Below are 15,914 nucleotides of genomic sequence, written 5' to 3'. Positions count from 1 at the left end.
AAAGTTATAGATCATATCTTGAGAGCTAATTTCCCTTGTAATGGTATTCTGGATAAAAACTGACAAATTATAGAGCTTTTTCTATTATGATCCCAAATGGCTTAAAATTAGTTTTAATGATAAAGGTGGTACCTAGGGGTTTTAATAAGTGGAGCTGGGACAAGCAGGTAGCCATTTGTAAAAAGATAAATTTGGATCCATAACCCACACCTGGTACTAGGGAATATTCCAACTGGATACAAGATTTAAGTGTTAAGAATAAAACCATAAAAATACTTGAAGAAAATGTGGGCAGAATTCTTTATGACCTTGGAATAGAGAGCCATGACTCAAAATCCAGAAGCTGTTAAAGAAAATATTGACAAATGTGACTACATAAAACCCCAAACTTCTGCATGGCTCCTCTCCCCTCAGAAATGAACACCAAGCAAAATCAAAAAGGTAAATGACAAACTGGAAAAAATATTTGCAATACATATCACAGACAAAGGGCTAATATTCCTAACATATAAATAATTCCTGGGGATCAAGAGGGAAAAGATCAACAATCCTTTAGAAAAATGGGCAAAGAATATAAATACAAACGGGGCTTAAAAATACGAATGACCCCATTTTCACTCATAATAAGAGCAACACAGGGGTGCCTGGGTGGCTCAGATGGTTAAGCATCTGCCTTCAGCTCAGGTCATGATCCTGGGGTCCCGGGATCGAGGCCCGCATCGGGCTCCCTGCTCAGCGGGGAGTCTGATTCTCCCTCTGCCTCTCCCCTTTGCTTGTGCTCTCTCTGTCCTTTCTCTCTCAAACGAATGGATAAAATCTTTAAAAAATATAATAAGAGCAACGCAAATTAAAACTTAGACAGAGGTAAGCACTGTTCACCTATCACTTTAGCAAAAATCTAAGTTAGATGACCCTCTTGGCGAGGCTCTGGGAAAAGGGGCATGCTCATAGATACCACCGTGCAGAACGGTACAACCACCACGGAGAGGAGTCTGGCAAAACGGCAGAGGCGTGTACTCTTTGACCTAATCTCTGGGAGTCTTAACCTGTGCTAGTCAAAGTGTGGTCCACGGATCAGTGACCATCCACAACCTGTGACGACTCTGTGGTAGGATAAACGCAGAGACTTGAGAGGGAGTGTTTAAAAACCTTTATGGTAATGTGACAGAGTAATTTTTATGTCTATTGGATCTAATAAAATTTGGGGGTTTGTAGTTTTCTTAGTTTTTTGTCAATTCACTTCTCCAGTAATTCACTTTTATTGAATTTTATGTAAGTATCCATCTGCGACAGATTGTAAATTGAAATGTAAAACCTGCTCCTTCACCACAGATCGTGGAGAAGCAAAAATAGACTAAAGAGGCACCTGCACACATGCAAAGTGATTTATGCACAAGATGATCCCTTGGGGCATTCTTTGAAATAACACGAGACAGGGAAACGACCAAGTATCTCGCCACTGGACACCGCTTACATAAGCTGTGGCATATATTTGTAATGGAATACTATGCAGCTCTAGAAGAGAAGGGGGATTTTTCTCTAGATTTTGATAGGGAGAAATCTCCAGGTATATTAAGTGAAAAAAAAAAAACCCACAATGCAGGGCAGTATAATAGCATGCAAACTTTTGTGTAAAAAAAAAAAAGAGGGGCGCCTGAGTGGCTCAGTCGTTAAGCGTCTGCCTTCGGCTCAGGTCATGATCCCAGGGTCCTGGGATCGAGTCCCACATCGGGCTCCTTGCTCGGCAGGAAGCCTGCTTCTCCCTCTCCCACTCCCCCTGCTTGTGTTCCTGCTCTCACTATCTCTCTCTCTGTCAAATAAATAAATAAAATCTTTAAAAAAAAAAAAAAGAGGGTAGAAATAAGAATATATATTTATATGTGCTTGTATTAGCATTAACATGCACTGGAAAAATAAACCCAAACTAATTATAAAGCAGGTTACCTACGAGTAGCAAAATCACGATAGAGGCTTCTATTCAATATATACCTTTTTATATTATTTTCACTTTTGATTATTAAATATGTTTAATATTACCCATTCAATAAAAAATTTAAAGACCTTTTTTTTTTATTTTTTTAAGATTTTATTTATTTATTAGAGAGAGAGAGAGAGCAAGCGCAGAAGTGGGGGAGGGAGGGGCAGAGGGAGACAGAAAAACAGACTCCCCGCGAGCACGGAGCCCAACATGGGGCTCAATCCCAGGACCCCGGGATCGTGAACCGAGCAGAAGGCAGATGCCTAACCGACTGAGCCACCCAGACACCCCTAAAGACCTAGTTTTAGTTTCCTAAAATGTCTAATGTGGGGGAGCACAACCATTCCTCTGGAGCCTGATTCAGACCTTCTGAATCAGCTCCCACCTCTCTCTTTCGCTGGTCCATCCAATGTGTCACCAAGCCTTGCTGACACCACATCCCTCACAGGTCCCTAACCCACTGAGTGACCTCCTTGGGGTCACTTTCCTCATCTGTGAAATACAAGGTTGAACTAGATCAGGGAGTCCCGGCTGGAGGTGGGAGCAAATCAGAATCTCTTGCACTGGGGGTGGGGTCCTGGGGCTGACAGGTGAGTGATCCCAAAGGTGATTCTGACAAACCTCTGCAGGGACTAGAGGCCCCTGGGGGTCCTTCCTGCTCTAAGACCCTTTGCTCCTAACCCCTCCTCTCTCTTCCCTTCCTATTGCTGTTACCTCACTCCGGGTCTGGAAAACAAGAGCAGGATGATTTTCTTCCTGCCTGTTTCCTCACATGCGTGTGAGACGGGCTAACACCTGTCATTGTGTTGCTTCGAGGCTTCAAGGAAATCCCCCGGTGACTCTGGGGACTGTGGACCCGGCAGAGCACCCCTTGCCCTTACCCTGTCCCATCCCGCATCCCATGGGGCATTGGTCCCTAGAGCACCTCCATGTTCCCCTCAGCCTCGGGGTTCAAACGTGGAACTCTCTGTTCCTCCCCGGGAGAGCTTGGCCATCCCTCTTAGCAGAAACCCACCAGGAGGGAGGTTTGGCCCAGGCATACTCCCTGGAGTGATTTTCACATGGCCGCTCGCATAGTGTTATTCCTGAGAGCTAAACTGGGTCTTTCCTGCTGCATGGGGCTTGGCACTGCTATGGAATTTCCTCTTGCCCTTCAACACTTGTGCTAGATGCTTTCTATTTGTCCCTCTACTCTGTCCCCTCCGCCCTGCTCAGTGCCTGGACTGCAACAGGGGACTCCTTCCCTCTGTTTGGCCAATGGGGGCACTGGCAGAGATGGGAGGAAGGAGGGAGAAAGGAGGCAGCAGGGTGAGCGGCCGCCTCCCCTGTCACAACAGAAGGTCAGAGTTAAGCCCCGGATTTCAACAATTGCCGGCTCCCCCCTCCTCCCTTTGCCTGGGGCTGGTGCCACCTCCTGATTATCAGCTGCAGGGTAGAGCCCAGTGAGCAGTCCCATATGGTTCCCAAACCCCTTCCCAGACCTTCATAAATAGTTCCTTTATTAAACTGTCCTCCCATTTTCCAATTTGAGTGTGCCATCTGTTTCCTGGGGGGACCCTGACTGATATAACATCTCCCTGGTGATATTCGACACTTAGGCAAATATCATCTTTTTAGACCTTAGCTGGGGCTTTGGCTTCATCAGCCCCTCACCTAAGGTGGTATGGCAACTGCCCTCCCCTCATTTTTCCCAACCCTCCCCTGGCCCCATCCTTTCCTCCAGGCCCCAGGCCTTAAAGTACCTAATTTCCACAGCAGAAGTTCCAGTCACGTTATGGTTTTTATGTAAATATGTCCTCCAAGTCCCTCCTGAATCAATAATTACTAGATTAATATCACCTGGTCCACCTGGGCCCCAGCAGAGCACGGCTGCTGTCTGAGGGGAAGGGCCCAGAGGGCCCGGAATGAAGCACAGGAATGAGGATGGGGAAGGGCTGGGGGCAGGACCTGGATTCCAGATCAGCTCCACTCAGGTGAGGGAGGAGGAAGAGAGGAAGAGAGAGCCATGCACACTGCACACAGACCAGACAGTCCCCTAGAGAGAGACAGACTGAACGCTAATCAGGGAGGAGACAGGAAAAGCCTTTATTCCGATGAGCATTCCAAGCCTTAGGAATGCGAGTGTGGGCCAAGGTGCTGACTTCAGGGATCCCACAGGGACGCATGCACAGGCCTCTTTAAGGACCTCCTCTGCCCTTGGTAAGGAAGCCAGGAGACCTTAAGAGGGGTGGCAAAGGAGGGGCAGAAGGAGTAGGGCAGCGAGGAATGGGGCCGGAGTGTGGGGTGCTGATGGTCAGGGCAGAGCCCGATAAGCCGGGCCTTACAGCTTTGCAAATGTCAGCCAGAGGCAAGGGTGCCATCCTGAATGAAGGAGAGGAGTGGTCAATCCCCACATCACTGAGCACTACAGGACTGGTCTTTGTGAGCAGAGTGCTAGACGCTTGTGTGTGGGGGGGTGACTTTCCGACTCCTGAGAATCCCCCTTCTTTGGAAATTACCTCCCCTCCATCCACAGATCAAAGGGGTAGGCTCCCCCCGCAGCCTTACACGCACCCACCCCCACCCCACCCCACCATAGCCCCTTGCACCGAGGATGGTCCTATGGTCCAAACAGACCGATCAGATGTCCTCCCGTGGCAGTGTGGGTGGGTAACCCCCATCCCTCCCCAGGGTCAAGTCAGTCTTTGTGGAGGAAACTGCGACAAGCCCCGTGGGCCCCATGGGGTGGCTGTCTTCTGTCTGTCATGTGGGCTGAGGAGGGGAGCCGACGAGATGGCCATCCGAAGACAGACAGCCGTGACAGGAGTCAGACAGCGGAGACTCTCTGGAATGCTGACAGACTTCCGGTCCCCAATTCTAGCCCTTCCTTGAGGTCTGACTACTTCCCACGTCCGTGAGCCATGAGCCTACTTCCCCCCTTGTCATAAAGTCTTCCATTTTTGCTTAAGCCAGCCAGAGTCCTGCCAGACCCGGAGTCGCCTCGCACTATTGACTCCTGGTGTGCACGCGCGCCCGCTCCCTCCGAAAGGAGCCTCTGTTCTGGTGGGCGCTGGGGGGCAAGATGCCCTGCTCAACGCCTCTCTGCTAGCGGACCAGGCCAGACAGGGGTGGCCAGTGCGAGGCGTGAGGAAGCCGTCAGAGGGCCCCTCGGGGAAGCACTCGAGGAGGGTTTCCTTCTCCCCACGTGGTCTACAGCCGGGATGGACAGGGCTACGCTGGCCTCCCTGAGCCCATGACACGGATCATGGTGCAGAAGGGTAGGTGGCACCTGGGAGGTCGACAGAATCAGTCGGCTCTGGTCTGCCCACCTCCAGACTTGGTGCTGTGATGTTTGCCCATCACACTTCTGTGCCTGTTTCCTTATCTGTGAAATGGGGAGACCAGTGACACCTACCTCGGAGAGGTGTTGTGAAGACTGAATGAGGCTTAGAACGGCACCTGCCCTGGGCACCTGAGTGCAGCAGTCAGTTCAGCCTCCGACTCCTGATTTGGGCCTAGGCCCTGATCTCAGGGTCGTGGGATCCAGCCCCGCATGGCGCTTGGCCCTGGGCATGAAGCCTGCTGAAGATTCTCTCGGCCCTTCCCCACCCCCCAAAAGAATCACACCTGCCCTAAAGTACACAGTACAGGGGTTGGCTATTATTATTGTTGTTGTTGTTGTTGAAAAACTCACTCCCCATCTGTTTAAGCCCTTGTGCTTCAGGTCCCAGTTATCACCAGCCAGACACCACTCCTATCCCATACAGTTCGGTTTTCATTCCTATAACCAAATATGCCTCAGACAAACAAGAATTTCTATTTCTAGTGTATTTGTCTGACCTGACATTAAAATAATCTGGGAATTTCTCCCCAGGCAGTGCATAGCAGAGGCCCCCAATCTCCCTGAGGGCTGTAGCCCTGAGCTCAGGAGGCCACCAGGCCTGTGGAGATCTGTGTTTTGCCACCTGTAAAATAAGGCTTATAGTTCCCTGCCTGAGAACCAAGTCTGGCACAGAGTAGGCCCTTTATGAAATCCACTGGTATAAATATATTCGTATACATAAAACGCTCACTAGTTACTGAAGTGTCTTCCCAGGTTCATCCACTCGTTCGTTTATACCATTCTTCCCTGAGCACTAGCTGAACACCTACTATGTGCGGGTGCCTGTATGGACAGGGGAAGTGAGGGAGGGGGAGCACCCCGGACAAAAGTATGGTCTCTGCCTTCAAGGAGCTTACAGTGTAATGGAGGAGAGGAGAACGTTCTCCAAGGAGCAATATATCACCAGATAGACACAGTGGCCCGGGGCCCGGGGTCGGACAGGTAAGGGGGCACAGAAAGCCTACACTTCATCCTGTCTCTGAGCCACTTGTCACTGGCCCTGTGGCAGGGTTCTCGAGGAGTGGGGAAAAGGGACCCGTAGCACCAGCCGACTCTAGCTATTTTAGGAAACCATCAGTGATAAGGAAAGCATTTTCCCAAATCATTGCCTTCTCTCCCGCTGCTGCCCCAATTCCCTGCGGTCCTCGATATGGGGTCACTCTAATCATGCTGGAAGGCGTGTGATGCATGTGCTTGTATGTGAGAGAGAGCGCACACCCACACAGGCACCCCCTTGAGGACTCCTCGCCTTCCATGGGACTTCTCCAGGGCTCATTTTCCCAGCACAGACAGTGGGAGGAGGATTAGCTGCAACCAGGGGAGGGGATGTAAGTGCTGAGTGTGAGGGAAGGAAAGCAAGGGAAGGGCAGAGGGCCAGGGCCAGAGCTGTTGGAAGGCCCAGTTACAGAAGGACCTTTGCTCTTCTCTCTGGGGCAAAGGATGAGGGGGGCAGGGGTGCAGTGTGTGTGTATGTGTGTGTGTGTGTGTGTGAAAGAAGAAAGAGAGAGAGAGAGAGAGCACTGAATCCCCCCCATAGAGCCCAAAGTGGCCCCCACTGCTTGCTGGACAGCTAACTGCCCAGACCTTCCTGTGGTGGGGAGAAGCTGAACTCCACACTGGAGACCATCTTCATTCACCGAACTATTCAGTACGGGGATGAACATAGGGGTCCCAGTGTCCTGCAGGTGACAGTCCTACAAAGGAGAGGGAGGCCTGAGTGGAAGATGAGCAGGAAGCAGATTATGAGGGGGGTCTGCAGACAGGTGCAAGGTGCCCTGGGAAAGGGAAGAGAGAGGAATGCCAGGGGCTGGAGGTCTAAGATGCCTCCTGTAGAAGGGAGAACTCCTTGAAGGAAAGAAGAGGGGAGCTTCCCTGGCCATCAGGGGCAAAGAGCATTCCAAAATGATGGAATGGCAAACAACACTTGGCCCTGGACCATCCTCACATAATCTAGCAAGGCTGGAGAACCAGGCAGAGGCAGCTGAGTCTGGAGAGGAAGACCGAGGCCAAAACCTGGTGAGACTTGAACGAAAACCTAAAGCATCAGGAGGGTTCCTTCTGCTGAAAAGGAGGACTAGTTAGTGGTTGGGGCAGCGGAAGGATGTGGTCAGATCTGAGCTTTGGAAAGCAGGTCACTGGTCTGCAGGGCAGCTCAGAGAATGGAAGCGGTTACCTCTTGTTCCAAGAGACCCCAGCCCCACACCTGGAGCACAGTGGATCTCAGCCCTGCTTGCACCCTGCAGAGGACACCCCAGCTCAACTGCAGGCGGTGGCCCTGGACAGAAGCAGGGAGGGACTGGGGGACCACGTGGGAGAGGGTGTGTCCCAGAGCGGAATCCAGGCAGCAGTGGAGACCACTCAAATTTCTCTCAAGAGAGACCGGGGACCCCTTTTCTTTTGGTTGATAAAAAGGGTGTAATCGGAAAGGATAAGACAACCTATGACCCTAAGGATGAGGGCTTACGTAAAGAGGGCTGCTGTGTATTGAGAAGTGCCAGGTACTGTGCTAAGCTCTTTCCCTGCAAGACCTCATGGCCATTTGGCAAGATCGCTGAGAGATGACCTTGTGATCATCATTCAAAGATCATCCTTCACAGTTGATAGAAGGAAACGGAAGTTAGCAAGGCTGAGGACCATGGCCAAGGTCCCAGTGCCAGTTAATAAGAGAGCAGGGATTTGAACCCAAGACTGTCTGCTGCAGAAGCCCACGCTGTGGACCACTGCACACACCCCATCCTCCCTCGAGGAGAACTAGTCCTAGCCCTCCTGGCGCCTTCCAGAGCCCTAACTCCACACACTCTCCAAGCAGCCTTCGGAGTTCAATTTGGTTTCCTGAATTGGCTTCCCAACCAGGGAGAGCACTTTCTGGCTATAAATTATTAAACTGACTTCCTGCTGCAAATCAGTCTCCTGTGAGTTTGGGCTGTGGGAGTCAGTTTTCCAGGTCCTGAGCGGCTGTGGACACGGAAATTCCAGAGGTTGCCCACAGACAGGGCAGAGTCCAGACCCCAGCCAGAGCGCTGACAGCCACAGCCCACTCCCCAGCACCGGCCGTACAGCCAGGGGCCAGGCTGGGTGGGAAAGAAAGAGATGCTTCTTTTCGTCCCCACCTAATGCTCAGCCCAGGAGCCCTTGAGGATCTTTCAGGAAGGGTGCGCCGCTGATCCTCCTTCCCGGCCCCTCCCTTCTTGCTGCCATTCAAAATCTCCACTTGGCTGCCTGCCTGGGAAAGAGGGAGAGAAAGAGAAGGAAAGAAAAGAAGAGGAAACAGGGGAAACCAAGAGCAGGAAAGAATGCATTCTGTCTGCGGTTTGGTAAGCATGGTGGGGGGAAGGCCTGGGGGTGCCCCTCACTCCCCCACCGGGGCCACCAATGCCATCTTCCCACCCACCCATCACTCACCACTTGGGGGGCAAAGCTTAGCCAAGCTCAGCACAAAGATAAAATTGAGATGCAGATTCCTTCCCATTGCTCTGAATAGAGCAGATTGGATACGGATTTTCCTCTTTTCTTCCCATTTAGACCATCTGGGCGACTGGGGCCCAGAGGGAAGGTTGGGACCAGGTGGGGGAGGGACAGAGGCTCAGAAAGACTTCCCAGCACTTTTCAGCTCTGGAACCTGGGAGTGAGCACCCCCACCCTCTTTCCCAGGACCAAGTTCATTCCCTGCCTTTGCAAGGTGCTCTCTGCTCTCTGGCCAGGACAGGTCCTGGTTGGGTTCTCCTCTGCCCTGTCTATTCCTAGCAAACTCCAGACCATGCATTTGCCCCATCCGTGATGGGCATTCCTTCTTGCGGTCCACCCACATGCCCCCAGCTGCGGTTAAACCCAGGGGGAAGATAAAAGTTAAAAGGCGACCACAGAAAGTTGAACAACAAGGGCTCTTGAAGATCATTTTAGTTCAACCCCATATTTTACAGATGAGAAAACTGAGGCTTGAGGGAGAGTATCTAGCTCAAGATTGGGCAGGGAGGTGGTGGGAGAACGAAAGCTAAATAAATGGCACAACCACAGCAACAACACAGACCATGTTATCATATATCAGGTGGTATTCTATGCTCGTTATGCCATTTAATCCACACAATAATCTTGTGAGGCACATACTATTATCATACCAATTTCGTGGATGGGCAAACTGAGGCACAGACCAGTTAAGGAGCTTGCATAAGGTCAAACTGGCAGCCAGATCCTGGCAGTCGGGCTCCAGAGCCTGCCCATTGCACAGTCTCAGTGCACCGCACAGGAAAATGGCATTATTTGACATAGCCTCGTGAGCTTCCCACCAGGGCTCAGGCTGATCTTTTGCAAATGACAGCCCTCTAATGCACGGTCCACAGTCATTCTGTATTTATAATCATTGAGCCTGGGCTTGCTCCCGTGAACAAAGTACGTACACGAGGTAAGAACTGAAAACAAGGATACAAAGGGAACGTTCACATCACTTGGGAAAGCAAGCAAGCGTGAACCTCATGAGGGCAACTCTGTGGGAGATGACACACCTGTGGAGGAAGATGGACCAAACGCACGAGGAGAGAACCGGCGCAGGAGGGGGATGCGTGGGTTAGACCCAGGACGCCGCCTCATAGCTGCAGAGCAGCTCAAGTGAAGTAAGGTGAATGAAAGTCTGGCTATGCCTTGCACACGTAAGTGTTATGAATGGTGATGGTCATCCCACTAAGGTGGCGTGACAATGAGTAGGGATTTTTTCCCCCAAACATTCTGTAATATTTTATTGTTTTTGCAAGGAAAAGGAAAACAAAGGAGACTTGCCTACTTTAATTGCTGGAATTAAATACTAAGGATGTTGCCAAACACAAATCAAGCTTATCTATTCATCAGAGCAGCCTCCTTTTTCTCCTCCCCATGGGCAAGCTCTCTCCGTGGAAACATTTTGCGATCATTCAGTTGCTGTATCAAATGAAAACTGCATTTGAAAACATGCCTACAGCTCAAAAATAGAAGGCAAATCCAGCTAAAGGCCTGGGCCTCCTTGGGGTTTCAATGACAGATTCATTGGCTCGACATAAACCTTTGCGAAGGAGGGCCCATTTCCACTCACGCTCCTGAGCGCGGTTCCTCAACACCCAGAGAGCCAGTGCTCCCGAAGAGATGGGGATGCTGACAGCCACAGAGCACCGTGAGTGTGCTTCATGCCACTGGCCTGTACCCTGACAACTGGCTAACGCGGGCTGGTGGGAAGGTAGAACGGTGCAGCCGCCATGGAAAACAGTAGCGTGGCTCCTCAATTAATCAGAAGTAGGATCACCATCTGATCCAGCAATTCCACTTTGGGTATACACCCCAAAACACTGAAAGCAGGGACTCGAAAAGGTACTCGTACACCCGTGTTCCCAGCAGCATTATGCACAACAGCCAAAAGGGGGAAGCAACCTAAGTGTCCACTGGCAGACGAATGGTAAACTAAATACAATGGAAGATGATTCAGCCTAAAAAGGAAGGAAATTCGGACACCTGCTGCAGCATGGATAAACTCTGAGGACCCGATGCTGAATTACAATAAGCCAGACACAAAAGGACAAATACCGTATGATTTCACTTACATGAGGCACCTGGGATGACCGAATTCATAGACGTAGAAAGTAGAGTGGCGGTTGCCAGGAGCCAGGGAGAGGCGGCAATGGGGGGCTGTTATTTAAAGGGTACAGAGTTTCAGTCTGCAAAAGGAAAGAGCTCTGGAGACGGAGGCCGGTCGTGGTTGCTCAGCCTTGTGAACGTACCAGGACTGCTGAGCCGCACGCTTCAAAATGGCTAAGACGCCACATTTTATCTTCTGTGTATGTGGCCACAGTTTAAAAAAAAAAAAAAAAAAGCTCCTAAAATCCACTGGGCTGAGGAGGACCAGGAGATCTCAGGACGTGTGCTACGGACGCCCCCAAATGATCAGGTCTTCTCTCTGCTCTCCCCTCAGCGTGGGCCCACTGCCAGCCCCACCGTCTTTCTCCCGCAGAGCCCCCTGACCCCAGACTGGAGCCAAGCGAGCCCCCTCCTGTCCACCCACACCTTGGCTGTGTGGCTCAGGGATGGGGTGTGGGCGGCAGGAGAGAGAGGGGAGCCACAGGGCATCCAAGAGAGGCAGACCCCGCAACTAGCTGAAATCACTCTGTGAAAGGGGAGGATTTGGGGCGAGTCCACGAACACGAGGTGAACGAGGCAAAAGAGATGAGATGTAGGCGTGTGGCCAGACTCCCCAACAGACTGTGGGGTTTGCCACCATATTCGCTTCCTGCTGCTGCTGGAACCAATTACCACAGACCGAGTGGCCTCAGACAACACCTTCATTCTCTTACAGGTTAGAAGTCAGACATGGGTTTCCGTGGGCGAAAATCGAGGTGTCGGCAGGACTGTATTCCTTTCCGGAGGCTCTGGGGGAGAATCCATTTTCTTGCCTTCCCTAGCTTCTAGAGGCTGCCCATATTCCTCCCATCTTCAGAGCCAGCAACACCGCTTCCCTCCAGCCATTCTTACATACTTACCTCCCCCTCTATCACAGCTGGGAAAAAGTCTCTGCGTTTAAGGACCCTTGTGATTACAATGCTCCCACCCGGGTAATCCAGGACCATCTCCCCACCTCAAGGTCCTTAGCTGAATCGCAGCCACAACGAACCTTCTGGTAACATACTCACAGGTTCCAGGGATAAGGACGTGCGTATCTTTGGTGGCCATTATTGGGCCTACCATACCCATCACACGTCCTCCCGCCCAACTCTGCCCACGTGGCGAACATTTCTGACACCCAGAGACGCATCTGTCCCCGAAATTTGGAAGAAGGAAGAGCAGAAGCCAGTAAAGGGTCACCGGGACAAGTCATGTCCACACAGTCTGGGGGCAAAGGGGTGGGGAGCGAGAGGTTACTGCTTTTGGGGGGTGGTCGGGGAGCGTGGTGGGAGAGCCTGAGGGGGTGGGGAGAGAGGACTAAGGATGGGGGGCAGCACGCACAGGAAGGGGAATGGTGTGTCCCATGGGAAAGAAGACAGTCACAAAATGCAAAGAGGACGTCGTCGTGGGAAAGACCTCCCAGGTGAACTGCACTTCAGACAAAGAAATTCTTGCATATTGGCGCAAAAGCTGTACCAAAGGGTGATTATTATTCACTTCCCAAAAGGATTTTCCAACGTGTTCTTCAAGTAAGGAGTTCCACTGTGTTCTTAAAATAGGATTTACACCCAATTTTTCAGTAACACATAAAGGCATGCTTGTAAATCTATTGAAATGAAGTGAGACCAGTAACATCTGCTGCCTTCTGTGCTGGGGGTGTCAGAGGGAGCGGGAAGGAACATCTGCCGGGGGTGACAGGCCCCCATGAATGCCATCCACTCCATCCCCATGGCAAGCTGCCCTCCTTCCACACATGTACCAACAAACCAGCGGTAGAGAGGTGAGAGGGAGGAAGGCCACAGGCTGGGGACTGGCCCCAGGCCTCTCTGGCTCCACAGCCCTGTGCCTTCTGCCTTTCCTTAGAGAGGAGAGATTTTTCGGGGTTGTGCGTCGGTGTTGGTTACAGAAGCTGCATCCCTCCTTACGTGCACACAGCACTCAGGGCCGCTGTTTGCCTACTGGGTCATTTCTGGGATGACACTGAAACTTTCCCTGGGGGACAAAGCCTTTCCTTCTAAAGTTATTAGAGAAAAGACTCTGGATGACCTGAAAAGGGTAAAACTGCCACGATGTAAATGGTTGATTTCATGTGTGTTTGGGGAGCCAGCAACCACAGGGCACCAGAAGGAACAAGGGCTTTAGCCCCATTTCCCTCCCTGGGGCCATAGCGCTTGCTGGAAATAGCCCTCGGGCTTCAAAGCAAATAACACAGAGGAAGGTGCCATCAAAATCTTGGACTCTATACCTACTTCTCTGTCATTACACTGTCCAGGTTCCTCCCCAACCTTTATGATGGCCCTAACTTTCATTTCTAGCTCTTTCTCCCAGACATGTGGTTCTCCCAAGTTTCTACTCTCAATTCCCTCTTCTCTCACTCCGACTGCTCCCAGGGTGGTCTCAGCCCCTGCTCCCTCCTCCCAGGGTTCCCACTTGCACCCCAGCTCCATCAGCTCCCCAGATCTCAGCCCCTCTCTTCGAATTCCAGACCACATGGCCATCTCCACGGCAGGTCACACAGACACGTCCACTGCAGCCTGCCCCAAATTAACTTGTCACCTTTCTCCCTTAACCTACTCCTCCTCGTCCCCCATTTCTGTCAATGGAACTACAGTCCCCCCCAGGTATCCTGACTCACATCTCAGCATTCCCAGATGTCCCCCTCTCTTCATCTCGCACATCCAACCCATTGTCAAGTTCTGGCACTTGTACCTCTGCAGTGGATCCCAAACCCAGAAGTCCGCAGGTGCAGCAGGGACACACAAGCTAGGTGGATAAGGAAGGGGCAGTGGAGGATGGGAAGACACGGACCCCATCTGGACAGGACAGCTGCGACTCAGCTCCCTCTTCTCCAGCTGACTGTTGCCTTCTCAGGACACCGGCCCTGATCTGTCCATTTTTAAAGAAAGTCTATACATCTGGATTTATGTGAAATTCCCTTATTGCTTAAATGCTGGCAATTACTTGCATTTTTTGAAATCCCTATGTGCGTTAAACAGAACATGTCTGTTTGTGACCTCAGGGCTTCAGTCTCTCTCCCACTAGTCCTTCTCTCCGCTCCCAATGCCAGTAGGCCTCCTTCCCTCTGCTGGTCTCAGGCCCCCTGCACCAATATTGGGCTTTCCAAGTTTACAGAGGGTAGTGAGGGTGAAGGAGACAGATAAGAGAAGGCTGATGCCACTCAGGGTAACAGAGCCATTAATTAACAGAGTTAAACATCTGGTGTTTAATTAACACTTTCCCTCCTCTTTCATCCTCCCTCCCATTTTCCTTTCCCAAAGGGGCTTCATGGTGGGTAAAAAGTAAAGCGGAAAGCAGGAGGGCAGAAGGCAGATGTGGGGAATGGGATGGGAGGTCAGGCCTGGCAGTGGGGCGGGGGAGGGGAGGGGTGGGGGAGGGAAGGGGCAGGGAGGGTCCCCGTGTGCAGAAGGGGAAGAGGACAGGCTAGGAAGAAGCCGGTTTATGATTCAGCAGGAGGGACTCAGATCAGTCCACACATTTCTTTGGCAGGAGCTAGGGGCAGAAGCTCAGTGCCTAGGATTGTACAAGGAAGTCCACAGCTCTTCCTGCAGCAAAACCAGACATTCATTCCCCCACCACCTTCAGTAACACCCCCATGTCGCAGAGTGGCAACGCTCCCAGCCCCAGGTGAGATGCTTTCCCAACTTTCATGCAGTTAGGGGTGGCTCTGTGCATAGTTCCAGCCAATGAGAAATAAGCAGAAGTCAGCTGCAGATTCTGGGAAAGTGCTGCTTTCCTTGTAAGAGAATAGAATTGGCTGGCATCAACCCCTTCTGTCCCGCCACCTTCCTTGGTGATTTCCTTGAGTGTGATGTCTTGAGCTATGGCAGCCATTTTGGCACTATGAGAGACAGGCCGACAAGATTACAGCATATCCTGATGCTGCTGAGCCAGTGAGCAAAGGCCAGCCGCTGCAGTCACCTCTAACCACCTTTGAGTGGTTAAATACGTCCTTATGTTTAAAGTTATTCTGGTGTTGTTTTTTGTTACCTCTTCTCTCTAGGGAGGTAACAAACTGATCACTTGCTTATTTAGAGGTGAGTGAAATCAAGAACACCCACTGCCGTTCAGAGCATTTCCCAGCCTGGACTGCTCAGGACCCGGGATTAGGGACTAGGGAAAAGATGACAGCAGTGTGGGCCATGTCTACATTAGATGGTGAGCTTCAGGCAAAGCCCTCTCCTCGCTGCCTCCCCAGAGCCAAGCACAGAGCCTGCCACGTAGTGGGAACTCAGCTGACATGCACATGTTGTATGAATGAATGGATGAACGGATGGATGTACCACTTCTTGGCACAGGTCTCCCAGTGACAACGAGCTGGCAGGAAGGGATTATTTAGCAGCGAGCTGGAATCCATCTCATTCAAGACCCATCCTTCTCCAAGGCCAGCCTGGAACACCTCTCCCCTTCAGAAGGCCCGCCACATCCAGTTGCTATGATGCCCACCTATCCTCTTAGTTGGCATTGGATCCAACCTCCCTGTTTGTTATATATCTGGCTCCCTGGTTAGACTGAAAGCCCCTTAGGCAAATGTCACAATCTTTTTAAAGTCCCCAGACACTACCAGTGTCTTGAACACTGAAGAGAGTTGATAAATATTTTCATTTGAGGTTGATGCTTTGGAGGGGGGCTAAGAGGTTGATGATTTAAAGAGTTTTTAGGAAAGGGCTCTCCTAAAAAGAATAGTCCCCAGATGTCTGTAGTACTACCTGAAATTTTACTGTTAGAAATGGACTACTTTGGGGGCGCCTGGGTGGCTCAGTCATTAAGCGTCTGCCTTCGGCTCAGGTCATGATCCCAGGGTCCTGGGATCAAGCCCCACATTGGGCTCCTTGCTCGGCGGGAAGCCTGCTTCTCCCTCTCCCACTCCCCCTGCTTGTGTTCCCTCTCTCGCTGTCTCTCTGTCAAATAAATAAATAAAATCTTAAAAAAAAAAAAAAA

At 51.2% G+C, this 15,914-nt stretch overlaps 1 protein-coding gene across 2 annotated transcripts in view; it reads right to left on the bottom strand.

The window, feature by feature from the left end:
• SEMA5B (semaphorin 5B) overlaps positions 1–15,914 on the bottom strand; it is a 105,599-nt gene that overhangs the window by 40,517 nt on the left and 49,168 nt on the right. The window lies entirely within an intron of this gene.

This window comes from Leptonychotes weddellii, chromosome 1 (genome assembly GCF_054177405.1).
Source record: "Leptonychotes weddellii isolate Sample4059 chromosome 1, ASM5417740v2, whole genome shotgun sequence".
NCBI classification, from domain to species: Eukaryota; Metazoa; Chordata; class Mammalia; order Carnivora; family Phocidae; genus Leptonychotes; species Leptonychotes weddellii.
The sequence above is the reverse complement of the archived record's forward strand: the minus strand, read 5'-3'. Positions and strand labels throughout refer to the sequence as shown.